The sequence below is a fragment of the Trachinotus anak genome, unplaced genomic scaffold (assembly GCF_046630095.1).
Source record: "Trachinotus anak isolate AG129_WGS33_773 ecotype Australia unplaced genomic scaffold, CSIRO_AGI_Tana_v1 ptg000014l, whole genome shotgun sequence".
Taxonomy (NCBI): Eukaryota; Metazoa; Chordata; class Actinopteri; order Carangiformes; family Carangidae; genus Trachinotus; species Trachinotus anak.
The window spans coordinates 15,467,759-15,479,962 of record NW_027273865.1 but is presented as its reverse complement, the minus strand read 5'-3'; positions in this window follow the sequence as shown (position 1 = coordinate 15,479,962).

The following is a 12,204-nucleotide window of genomic DNA, read 5'->3' as shown; positions in this document are numbered from 1 at the left end:
CCGAAATTGAATCATTTCTTCCAAGGAAGCCTCTTCTGAGATAACCATGGGCAGCCCACTTGTAATTATAAATCTTCACACATTTCATGCTGTATACTTCTAGACAGGGACCGGCTGTTGACTTTCCCATGCAAAAAAGCCCACACCTTATTAATTCATTCCTGGAATGTGCAAGTTTCAGCTTGATCACAGACTTCCAGCCAAGGAGAGATGAGAGATATTTTTGGATTGCAAACAATCTCTCTTTTAGTCGACATAAATTAAACTGCAATCCAGATTCCCAGACCAAAGATAGAGATAAAAGCAGACTGTTTTCTTCTGATCGGGCTGTGTTGATAATAAATCAGCAATAATTAGACTCACCTTTTGAAAACAAACGATGTGAAAGAGAAAACAATATGGCTTATTCGAAAGGTAAGCCAATTTAGAAACGTAACAGATCGTTGCACAGTGTTGTTGCGTTGATTAAGGACAAATGTCTCTGCAGATCCTCTGCATTAAACATCAATAATGAGACGACAGTCAGGCACAGTCTAAAAAGGGTTTTTTCATCCAAACACCTGCTGTCTTTGGCCTTATATTCACTAAACAGAGACAAGAGAGTGATATCATTCTTTGCATCTAGCTTTTGCAAAGAAAGCAAAAATATCCAAAAATATCAGCTGATATACAACCTACTATTATTGTGTATTATTGTGTATTATTTACATTTTCCCCCTGACTCATGCATACTTCAAAGTCAGTGCTTATCATAGAAACAGAAACCTGCTGGCACAACACATCACTCATCTGTTTACAGTGTCTTTGTTGGTCATTAAATTGCACCTGAACAACTTTGAAGTGCCTCTGGGGAACATCTCCACTTAAGTTTAGCATAATCTGACTTTGGACAATATACACAGCGCTCGTGAATTATTCCTGAGCGTGTGTATAATTATATTAACCTTTCTGTTACACAGTTGATGTCAAGTCCCTGTGGTGTCATTGGCATAAAGGAGAGCAAAGAGGTAAAGGTGTTTGACAAATAGAGAGCTGCTCCTGACTACTGAATGAGAACACCCTCATCTCAGGAATATTCATTTACTACCTTGTAATCCATCAAAGCTCCTTTTTAACAGAAGTGGTCTGTTGGGTATTTCAGCTTCTTCTCCTGTCTCTAGCCATAGAATTTTAATACATATATCTTTAGTCTTCAAGTCACACCACACAGATGTGTGATATTTCTAGAAAAATTTCCTCCAAACCTGCCATGCCTTTTTTTTTTCCTGTAGTATATCTGGTATTTCTTTCTTTTTTTATCATAGCCACAAATATCTCTTCTTTTAATTAGATTTTTCTTTAGATCTGGTGCAAACTTGCAGCAACAGATGAAGCAGACCTTTGAGCACATGTAGAATAAATAGTAAGCTGTTGCTGTCAGCCAGATTGTTATCATATTCTTTTCGCACATGTGGATTAAGCATCGCCAGACCTCTGCTCAGCCGCCGTGCGCACTGGAGAACGCAGGTATCTGTTTGTTTTCTCAGTAGCTTTAGTCTTATGTTGTAGCTGATATCAGAGGTTTCCTTAATCTGTACTGTGTGTTCCTAAATAAATCACTGAACTCAAACCTTTGCATTGTCTTTGCTAGTCGTCACATGATAAGCTTTATCACTGAGGACTGATAATGAAAAAAAAAGGAGATAACATATCCAAAACCCCAGCTATTTAAAACTCCTAATCAACACTGAAAGCATGAATTAAACAGGAACCCTTTCACCGTATACCTTAACCTTTCCTCTCTCCCATCCATCTCTCCTATCCATCATCCCATCCTCCATTTCATTCACTCGCATTTCAAACAAGAGGCATCTTTGATTAGCGAGACAAAGAGGATGCCTTAAATAAAAAGACCATTTACAAGTCAGACTCGGAAGCGAGGCAGTGACTGGGCCATGCTTTCTAATTTGTGATGAGAGGATGGCGCTGGCCCACAGCTCGATGACGTCACAGCTCTATTGTTAGTGAAATGAACACCTGGCTGCCAGAGAAGTGCTAAATCACTGCTGTGTGTTTAGCCACACCTGAGGCCCTGCGCACAAAGTGACACAAAACAGAACATTACATTGCAGGCTGGCTGAATTCAAAGGTAACTGTGCCTGAGATGCAGGTTTTTCATCTAATCAATCAACAACTGGCCTGTCGATTAGATGAAAATTTATAGTGTGTTGCCATATTAATTGCACCATTTTTTTCCTAGAAGGAGGGGCACTGACAATAAAACATCGCCATAGTTAATAAAATAAAAGTGGTGTAGAGGGAAATTAGCCCTGTGGATTTGTGAAGATTTCTAATTATGCTGTGTAGTCAAAAGCTGATAAAAAAAAAGGAAGGTTTTAAAACACTCCTTCTGACGAGCCTGCTGCTTTATTACCTTTGTGCAGCAGCGGTTGGCTGATCTTCTTGACACTAGTAGTTAGCGAGAGCCCCACCATGTCTGATTAATGTAATTTTACCCCTGTGGTTCTAAATGCACACACACTCTTAACCCAAGTATGCTCACATGCATACCTCCATCAAGGCCGATCATTAGAAATGATAAGTCGTGTCTCACAACCAGAGACTTATATCACAACTGCTGTGGATCAAAACCTAATTAATTAAACTCTTCGATATCCTCTCAGGGCAGCAGGTTCAATCCGTGAAGGATAAAGTTATATAGAGGGAGTGAGAAACAACAGCTGCTATCTGGTGGATGGTGGCAAACCCTTATTCCAACAATAAATCCCAAGTCTGTAAAGTCAAAACTCCTCTCCACAAATCCTCTGGGATCAATTAACACAGGGCACACAGGAAACAGGAAGATTTTATCCACAACCTTAATCTTTTAAAAATGCCGATCTTTTTATTTCCTGTGTGAGGTAGTATTATTTACATAATTTGCAGTTTGATCTCTGTACTTTGATTAAGCCTTCGAGCTTACCTGGCAGAGATAAATGCGAGCATCCTCTGTGACTTAACTAATAATTTGGACCAGCAACTAATGAACACACTGGATCAATAGTGAAACCACACAGCATAGCCAGTTACTGGAGTATGCCTTTCACATCCCTGCTGCAGTTGACTACCAGTGGGAACAGCTGACCTAATCTTCCTGCACTTGGGTCAAATGCCTGGAAACAGGAGGAACTGTTAGTGAGACGCAGGAAGTTACATCAGTGGAGAGAATGTAATGTTGAACAAGAAGTCCATCTGAGATATAATAAATCACTTGGAAAGGAGTGGGGCTGCAGAGTAAAGCATAGGAAGTTTTGGTGTTGGACTGGAATTTTGTTATTTACAAAGTTAGGAGGCAAGCTCACCGCTTATTACACTGTGCTGTAGCTTTTCCTCCAGAAACATGACTGACACCCATTAAAAAAATTCTAAAAAACTAATAATGTAAGGAAATCAGAGCGTCACCATTGAGTCTGGTGGCGTGCATGTCTGTACCAAATTTCATTGCAATCCAACCAACATTTGTTGAGACCTTTGACTCAAACCCCCAAATATCAACCTATTGGTGGCACTAGCGGAGAAGTCAGGGGATCTAAACAGTCATTATCAATTTATGTTATTTAACCTTTATTTAACTAGGTGGGTCCCATTGAGATTACAAGATCTCTTTCTGATAGGAGGACTGGCCAAGATAGCAGCAATATGATGAGCCATTTGATGATTCATCATCTTGGAAGCAGTACAATATTTATATCTATCCAATAGCTGTTGCAACATTTTAGCTTGTTTCTTGTCTACGGTGTACTCCTGTCCATTTTGTTTTTGTTTTGTTTTGTTAATTTATGTTGCACTAAAAATGAAGAAGAGAAAAAAAAGAAAAAGGAAAAGACCAATTAGCTCATTTCAGACTAAAGATGGAGAGAAAAAGGCAACGAACAACATCATTACCTTGTTCTCTCCACCCAACCCACTTTATTTTTCCTAACAGCACCTTTCTGCTGCACCTCTCAGCTGTGTAGATCAAATTTACTTCCCCTAGTGAATTTGACGTACACCACACCATAAAAATCACTTAACCAAGTGAATTTGATCTAGGTTGAATTGGATCCAGTTACGTGCTGTGGAACTGTGGAAACCAGCAAAGAAAAGGTGTGATTGAATACTACAACAGACCTTGACTGAGGCGAGGCTTTTCTGATAAGAGTGGACAAATTGCTTCTCAGCAGCTGTCTCAAACCAATTAACCTGTAGACGCTTGCAAATATGAATTTACGCTTTGACTGGAAACTAACATAAAAGCAAAGCCTATGTTTGTAACTAATTACCTATGAGGGTTGATGAGAAGAACTAATGACAAAAATCCATCTTTTGAGAAATGTGAGTACAGAGCATATCTTATTACAGAGCTAACTGTGGATTCTCAGATCAGGGACTTCAAATTACAACTAATGGGACAATTGGCAGCAGTGGTTTCAGGTCCCTGTTACTTGACTTTCAGGGCTATGTTGACAAATAAAATGTAAAGATTAAGACCCATTTAGACTACTATTATATGCATCTAGGTGATGAATATGAAAGGAATTAAAGTGATTATCCAGGCAACCTTGACTGAGGGCAAAAATCATTCCAGAAACCACCTGCATTTTTATTTGAAAAGAACAATTCATTTCCTGAAGGTCTCCTAATGGCGCTGATAAGTCTGTCTCTATTCAGTGACTGTGACTGATCTATATGAGAATAGGAGAACAGGAGCAGAAACTAAATAAACAAGGGATTTAAGACAATTGAGTTCTCCAAGTATGGTATTTCTGGTTTGCTCATAAAAGGCCGCCTTAATTGAACGTGTTGGAAACATGCACACACACAGACATTCACAGACACACACACACACACACACACAGAGTGCATGACACAAATTTCTTCTGCAGTAATTAATTTCCTAGGAAAAACCGAGTTATGCGGGAGCTTTTCTTGTTCCAGTCTTGTCGCAACCGTCAGACTGAATATATTAGTCTCCCTAGTCACATAATGAATTATTCTGTGTACTTTTCCCTCTTCACTGGTTAAGCCAGAGGATAAACTAAAAAAATTCTGAGCAAAAATGAAGAGGCATAGGCCTGTTTGTGTCACTGTACTTATGCCATTCAAAAAACAAACCTTGTGGCAACACCACAATGGTTTGCCAGTGGTTTATTGCTCATCAAGAGTAATGTGGAGAACAGAAAACAATGTCACTTCCTTATAGTACTGTGTGTGTTTCTTTGCTTTTGTGTGCTCATGTACATTAGTACCATCCTTCATTTCATAGTGAAATTACCAGTCAGTCCCTTTGCATTTTACTTCTTTTTATATTCACACAGTTAAGGGATAAAACTATCTTGCTGCTCTTTTAAAACCAAACACAAAGCTGTCAGCCTCTCTGTGACTCCTGACATCTATTTTTTAATGACGCACTTGAAACATTTTCACACGCCCTGAAATCTCCTATTTTTCACATGGTATTTAAAAATCATCAGCATGGAAAATGAACTGCTTCCAAGAATTTATTTTCATTTACTACTTGCTGTGAATAATAATAGACTAATGCAAAACTGAAAAATGAGGAACACTGTGGAAATTGTGGGAAGCTTGAAATCAATAAATGCCAGAAATAGATGAATATAAATTGGATTCAGATCTATAGGCCCAAGGTTTTCAAACACACAAAGAGGAATGGCTGGGATAAAGCAGGTAAGGCTTGATGAGAAAGCACAAGCCTGGTCGAATATCCTCTTAATAGACTGTCTGACTGCTAGCAGCTCTGCAGAATCAAGAGTGGGGGTCAGTGGAAGCCTTAATGTTGGAGAACAAGATTGAGCAGCAGAGAAGCTGTGGATGAGCTCAAAATCCCTGATGCTTGAGAGGAATCAGAGGGGACGGGGGCTAGGTGATGCTTATTATTCTCTGGTCACTAAGCAACAAATGTCCATGTGCCCATGAGCAAAGTATTGAACATCTAACTCCGGCTGCCTAAGCGGAGCCATTCAACAGCTAGCATTATGATGTAAATTTATGAATTTTAAAAAAACGAATGCCAAGCTCCCATCACCATCAACTTGTTTCATCTGTCTGCGTTGACCACGCTTGTTGCAATGAGGGGGGAAAGAGAACAATATGATGTTGATTTTGCAATGTGAGTTTGAAGTAAATATGTTTCTTTGCAGAACTGTTACACTAACTTACCAGTGTATATTTTTCATATTTTCATGTTTTATTGAATGACATATGATAGACATGAGTCATAGCAGCACTCACATTGTGGGAATTTGGACCTATATGTCTGACACTGTCAGTATTTTGACGTAGTCTCTTTGGTCGCAGAAGCTTTGGATCGGCTGTCAGGGGACTTGTCACGCAGTGCAATGTGAGATCATCATTTGTGATTTCACCATGTTTCTCTTTGACTGACGAACCATTGTCTGATACAGGCCAAAATCACATAGCGTGTGGGAGCCTTTACGCTTCACCATCTTTGCTGATGTGCATGGAGGAACATGGTGCCCAGTTCCCTTTTGATTCCCTGTCATGAAACACATCATAGACGCTGTCAAACTGGGCAACAGATGCAGCAAATAAATTTCAGACACACTGGTCTGGGTCAGGATTTTGTGTCCATCAGTGTTGTCTTTTTTCTTACACTATGACAGACTACCCCTGACAAGGTGAGCAATTTTTGCACCTAATGCTCATTTTTTTCCCGATGCCCAACATTTGATATCACCTTGTCTGATCCCAGAATATTGTATTTTATCTCTCCTCATTGTTAATATTAACAACCCAAGCTAAACCAAACTAAACTTAACTAATCAACTTCATGCTGGTGTAACAGAAAAAAACTGACCTTTTCAAATGTGCAATTTGATTATCTAGATTTTATTTTCAAGAGAGCAAAGGACACTTTGCAGACGAATCGTTATTGAATCTACCTCAGTCTTTTATAATCTATTCCATTCACACAGATTTTTCATCATTACTTTGCAGCAGGATTCTATGAAGCCAGAGCTATATCCTTAACATGGAGACATTCAGTCTAATTTAATCTAACTTCAAACTGAGCCGGCACCCCCCACAACACCTGAACTCATTAGTTGGAGAACATATGCAATGTAGTACTTGGTGTTTTGGCATTAGGAGAAAAGGATAGAGTAATAATGAGCAGTGATTATGTAAGGTAGACACCTGCAGTGTAGTGCTGATTTAATATCCTTAAATTATATTGAAGTTTGTTTTTTTTCCCTGTATGAGAGATAGGTCCTTGTTTTTCTCATCTGATGACACATGTTTTGTATATAAAATGGATGTCGAAACTGATTCTTTCTTTTGTACAGGCTGGTTGATTCGTTTGATAATATGATTGCGCAGCAGTTATCTCTCCATCAGTATTTCTAAAGTTCTGGCTGGAGGTTTCTCTTATTTTTGTCATTCACTATCATAAACTGTGTGAGTGGATTCCCTGCTCATATCTATGTTGCCCTTGAAATCAACCCACACAGAGACACTTCTGCTCACTTCTTGGATATATGATAAGACATTAATTGATTGTGATGGTTGTGAAGGTCCAACTGAGTGACAGTCAATAACACATTAACTAGCAAGGACTTCTGTCACCAGTCATTCCACCGGATACAGACCAGTGTGCACACAAGTACAACAGCACACACACACACACATGCCAATCAACTGGCACTATCACAGAGGGACAGAGAGACCAGGCAATGCCACAAACACTTCAAATCCTGTTGTGCCCTGCAGACCTGTGAGGCTGCAGTGCTCTGTACTGTACATCTCCCTTTAAAGACTGCATCACTAAATATTTCAAAAGCACTGCTTACCCAGACCTACTCATTGAACCTGCTGCAAAAATACAAAATACAAAGTTTGTTTATACACATAAGCACATGTGTTTGGGGGCTCATGGTATGAAATCCCTGTGGAGTGTCCCGGTACTTGATAACAACTGAATTAATGCTTGAATAAAAAATGCATGTGTGAAGCCAAAGCATTTTTTTTTAAAACTGTATTCCTTGTAGCTTTTGAGACAGCAGGGTACTTCAGATCTTTCCTTTGTGGTGTCATTTCATATTATTCATGGCCTCCCCCCAGCTTCCATATGTGTCTCTTTTGCATTCCTCCCTTGGCCCTATGCCCATCCCATCTTCTTATCTTGCCTTTTCTCTTCTCCTCCTATCACTTTGAATCCACTTTCTGCATCCTTTCCACATCCTTTCCTGCCTCACGGCATTCATGTGGAAGCAAGCAGAGCTGTGGCTGTTGAACACTACTGCACTCCAGTCGAAAAGGATACTAAAGACTCATTAACATACAAGCTGCGTGCACGCACACATATGCACACACACACACACACACACACACACACACATTTACGGTGAAAAGGAATTTTCTGACAAATGACAAGTAAAATAGCTCTTGATGGGCTCCTACTTTGCGTCAATGGACCTGCTGACTTCAGTGCAACATTAAACTTCTGAAAAAAAATGCTGATGTGTGAGAAGGCATAATGCACTCAATACACTGAGATAGAATAGTGCTGTAGAAATGGCATCAAGAAGGAGGGAAGAGGAGGGAAAGAGAGAGAGAGAGAGAGAGAGGGGAAACAGCAAGACACAAAATGAAGACTTTCCGCATGAGGATGACAGTGACAGTTGAGGTACCGCATGAGGAAGTAAGAGAGAGAAAAGAGATCAAATGAAGGAAAAGAAAGAGATAGAGAGTGAGAAAGAGAGAGACGGCATGACAGTTTTGAAGTTGACAGGCTCCATGGACAAATACAAGCAGTACATAGGTTGCCTGAGGACGCGCATCTAGAGTCAGAGGAGACAGTACTCAGGAACACCAACACACCCTGGGCAAGGAGACCTCTTGCCTGGTCCAGACTCCTTATGTAAATACAGATCACAGTTTCTCAGCGTTTTAGGGTGATGAATAATCCTAAAAATTCAGATGAGGGGAATGTTTGCACAGTAAATTCTTCCTGCTGTGAGGCGACGAATAAGCACAGTTCCCAGCCAAGACATGCAAGGAGTGAGGCTGAAAAGAGCGATGTTGTAATGTAAGCAGGTAAGCCTAAACCGGCGTGTCCAGCCATTACACTGTCATGAAAATCAATGCATGGCCTTTGACTCGGACTGTGCATGCTTCAGTTACACTCCCTGTGATGTAGGTGGAATGTGCCGGGTGAACTGTCTCTGTGGGACCGTGTTTTAGACATGGTTCATTTCTCCATCCTTCATGCATTTGTTGTTTGCTGACACATCTACAGAGGTCTGTGCACCCAGGCCTTTCTCTTCATTATTACTCCTTGAGTAATGCAGAATGAGACCTGTTTTGGTCACAGTGCTTGACTTTGATAATTTCAGGCATAAATTAAAACCTTTTTCTCAAATAACATCATATACAGCTCTGACATGACCTTCACTACCAAATAAAATATTTAGCCGGAGTGATGGATCCTCTTGTAGCTAATTAGAGAAGGGCACTGTGATCAGGTAGAAAGATCTGGCAGTCATTGGCTTGGCCGACCGGTAAAGGGCACAGGCCCTTCATGTGGGAGATAGATGGCAATGAATCAAGTAGGATAAGAATTACTAGAGCTTCTCTTATTATTTTGTGTCCCAGTATCACATGTTAATAGTTACAAAAAAACAAACTCCCAGCAGATCAAGTAGTCTCAGTGTAAAATATACAATAGCTGCTACAGTACCTTTCTCGGCATCCACTGTGAGGCCCACCAGTGTGCTGTCAGGGCCCAGGGCCAACCTATAATATGCACAATTTCAGCCAGTAATCACTCTGTTTCAAATGTCTGCCTGAATGTGCCGAGCTGATGCTGTGCCTCAATTCCCTGATGCTGTGTCTCGATTCCCGAGGAGAAAGAGGCACTTAATGCAACAAGCGATAATGAGACATTTAATGTGACTGGCAGTGGTTTCGGTCTTTTGTTGTTGTGTTAAAGCCGATACCACTCATCCAACAAATGAAGTTGGCACACTGTGAAAGCACATCCCTTTGATCTGCACTCAGGCATCCATCTCTCAAACAGTACCCAGTTTCTGCCTTCACCAAACTGGGTTTAGGTATAGCAACAGACCACCACTGCCCCCACTTCTCATGTTGCCATAAAGTCCAGAATAAACAGCAGCAGATACTCCCCACAGCTCTCTCTCTGACATAGATGAATTGTTGCTCTGTAATGTCAGTGGGGGTCCTGGATGAATCAGATTATTCTTAGGCATTTTCCACTTCTGTCAGATCTGACTGTTACCTTCTCTCCCCCTCTATCTCTCCATCCAGACACTTGTGATTCTGCTCTTTGGTACCTTTAGCTGGTCTAAAAAAAAGCTCTCCCTCTCTGCCTCACTTGTCTCACCACCTCTGCTCATTGTCCTCTCTCCTTCTCTCTCTCCTCTCTCACTCTGGGGGAAACCTCAAAACTTGGGATAATGATCATATCATAGACATCTCACTCACTAGTTCCCAATTAAAGTCAAGAGTTGGCTTCTTTAAAATAAAGATCCTTGTCCTCATGCTACTGAGGGCACTCCAACTCCTGCTGCTTTCATTACCCAAGGTTCTCTGTGTGTCTCTCCATCTGCCGATGTTTCTGATCCATCAGCCTCTCGCCCATCCACACGTCCTTTCTGTCATTGTCATCTTTTCTTCTTTTGCGCCTTTGCTGTTTGTTTATTTCTTCCATTTCTTTAATGGACAAAACCTTTCATGAAAACTAGACATTCTTGATTCAGACTTTGGCCTCTTCATCAAGTGATGTCAAGCATAGGAAGCGACTGGCTTAACTTTTGTTGAGGTAGTCATATGCAAAATTCCACAAGCTGAGCAGAAAAAAATTACTTCTCTTGAATGTAGCTGTGGTTTTTAACAGCAAGAGTGATGTTTCATCAAATGGAACAGGATTTATAGACTTGGTCCGTTGAAGTACTTTGCAATTCGAATGCCAATGAGCATGGCTGGGAGCTGAGAAAAAGAATTAACAAGCACTTTAGTTTGAAGCTTTGTAGTTTAAGCATTGTTGTCAGGGCTGTATTGAAGTGCAATGTATAGCACTGACTGTTGCAAAAGAGTCATAAGCATATTTCCCTCAGCCTTTGCAGCTATAGAAGAAAATGAGGATCTTTTAGGCAGAGGTTGAAAATAATGAGTCAATCTGGGCATTTGAATAGAGATAGATGGCAGTTGCAAGTAGCACAGTACTGCGGCTGAAAACGCTCAGATTAAATATTCAGGATAAATGATGCATGTGTGCACATTTTTCCACAAAATGACAGAACCTACAGAAACAGACAAATGAAGACACATAGATAACTACATTCTGGATGATACTCATTGTAACTCAGACATTTTCCCTTTGTACATTATCCTCTGAGAGTCCTCAGTGAGAGAAAATGGTACATTTGAAATTTTAAATGTGGTGCACATGTCTTCTAAACTAGCTTTCACTTGACTTTTGTAATGGCAAAGCACAATAGCCATGTGTTTGCAACCACAATGATGCAATGAACCTTAGAGAAGAAGATAAACATAAAATTTTAATTTTTTTTTTAATTTAAAAAAAATTCCCCCAACTTTTTGTACGTCTTTTCCTTTCACACTTTCTCTTTATATCCCTGCATCTGGTTTCTCCTTTCTCCCACACACTCTGGTTTGGAGCTTTAGATTGCACGGTAGGTCACAGATGTGTTTGTGTGTGTCTGTGTAGTTAAAGATCAGGGGGCAGTCTCTGTGACTCTGGAAAAACAAAACTGTTGGTTGTTCTCTCATCTCAACAGATGAGGGTCGGTGTTCACAACAAAGTCTCACTGGGTGGGAGGTGCTTTGTGAATGTAGTTCCCTACATGTGTGGGTTGCAACAGAGGCATCACCCTAGTAGTATGAGGGAGTATGTAAACATAAGCCTACACTGACTATCAATGGTCAAAGTAGACAAGCTTATGCAGAGTATTTGTGTTAAAAACCTAGATTTTTTTCCTAATGATTATACTGCATTTTAAGTATGTTAACATATGCCATGTACTAATATGTTTATATAAAAGGAAAGGTTTTACATTTTGGGAAATGTGCTTATTTGTTTACTTGCAGAGAGGTTGATGAGAAAACTGACATCACTTTGTATCTGTATGATGAATATGAGCTGGAGCCAGGAGACATTAGCTT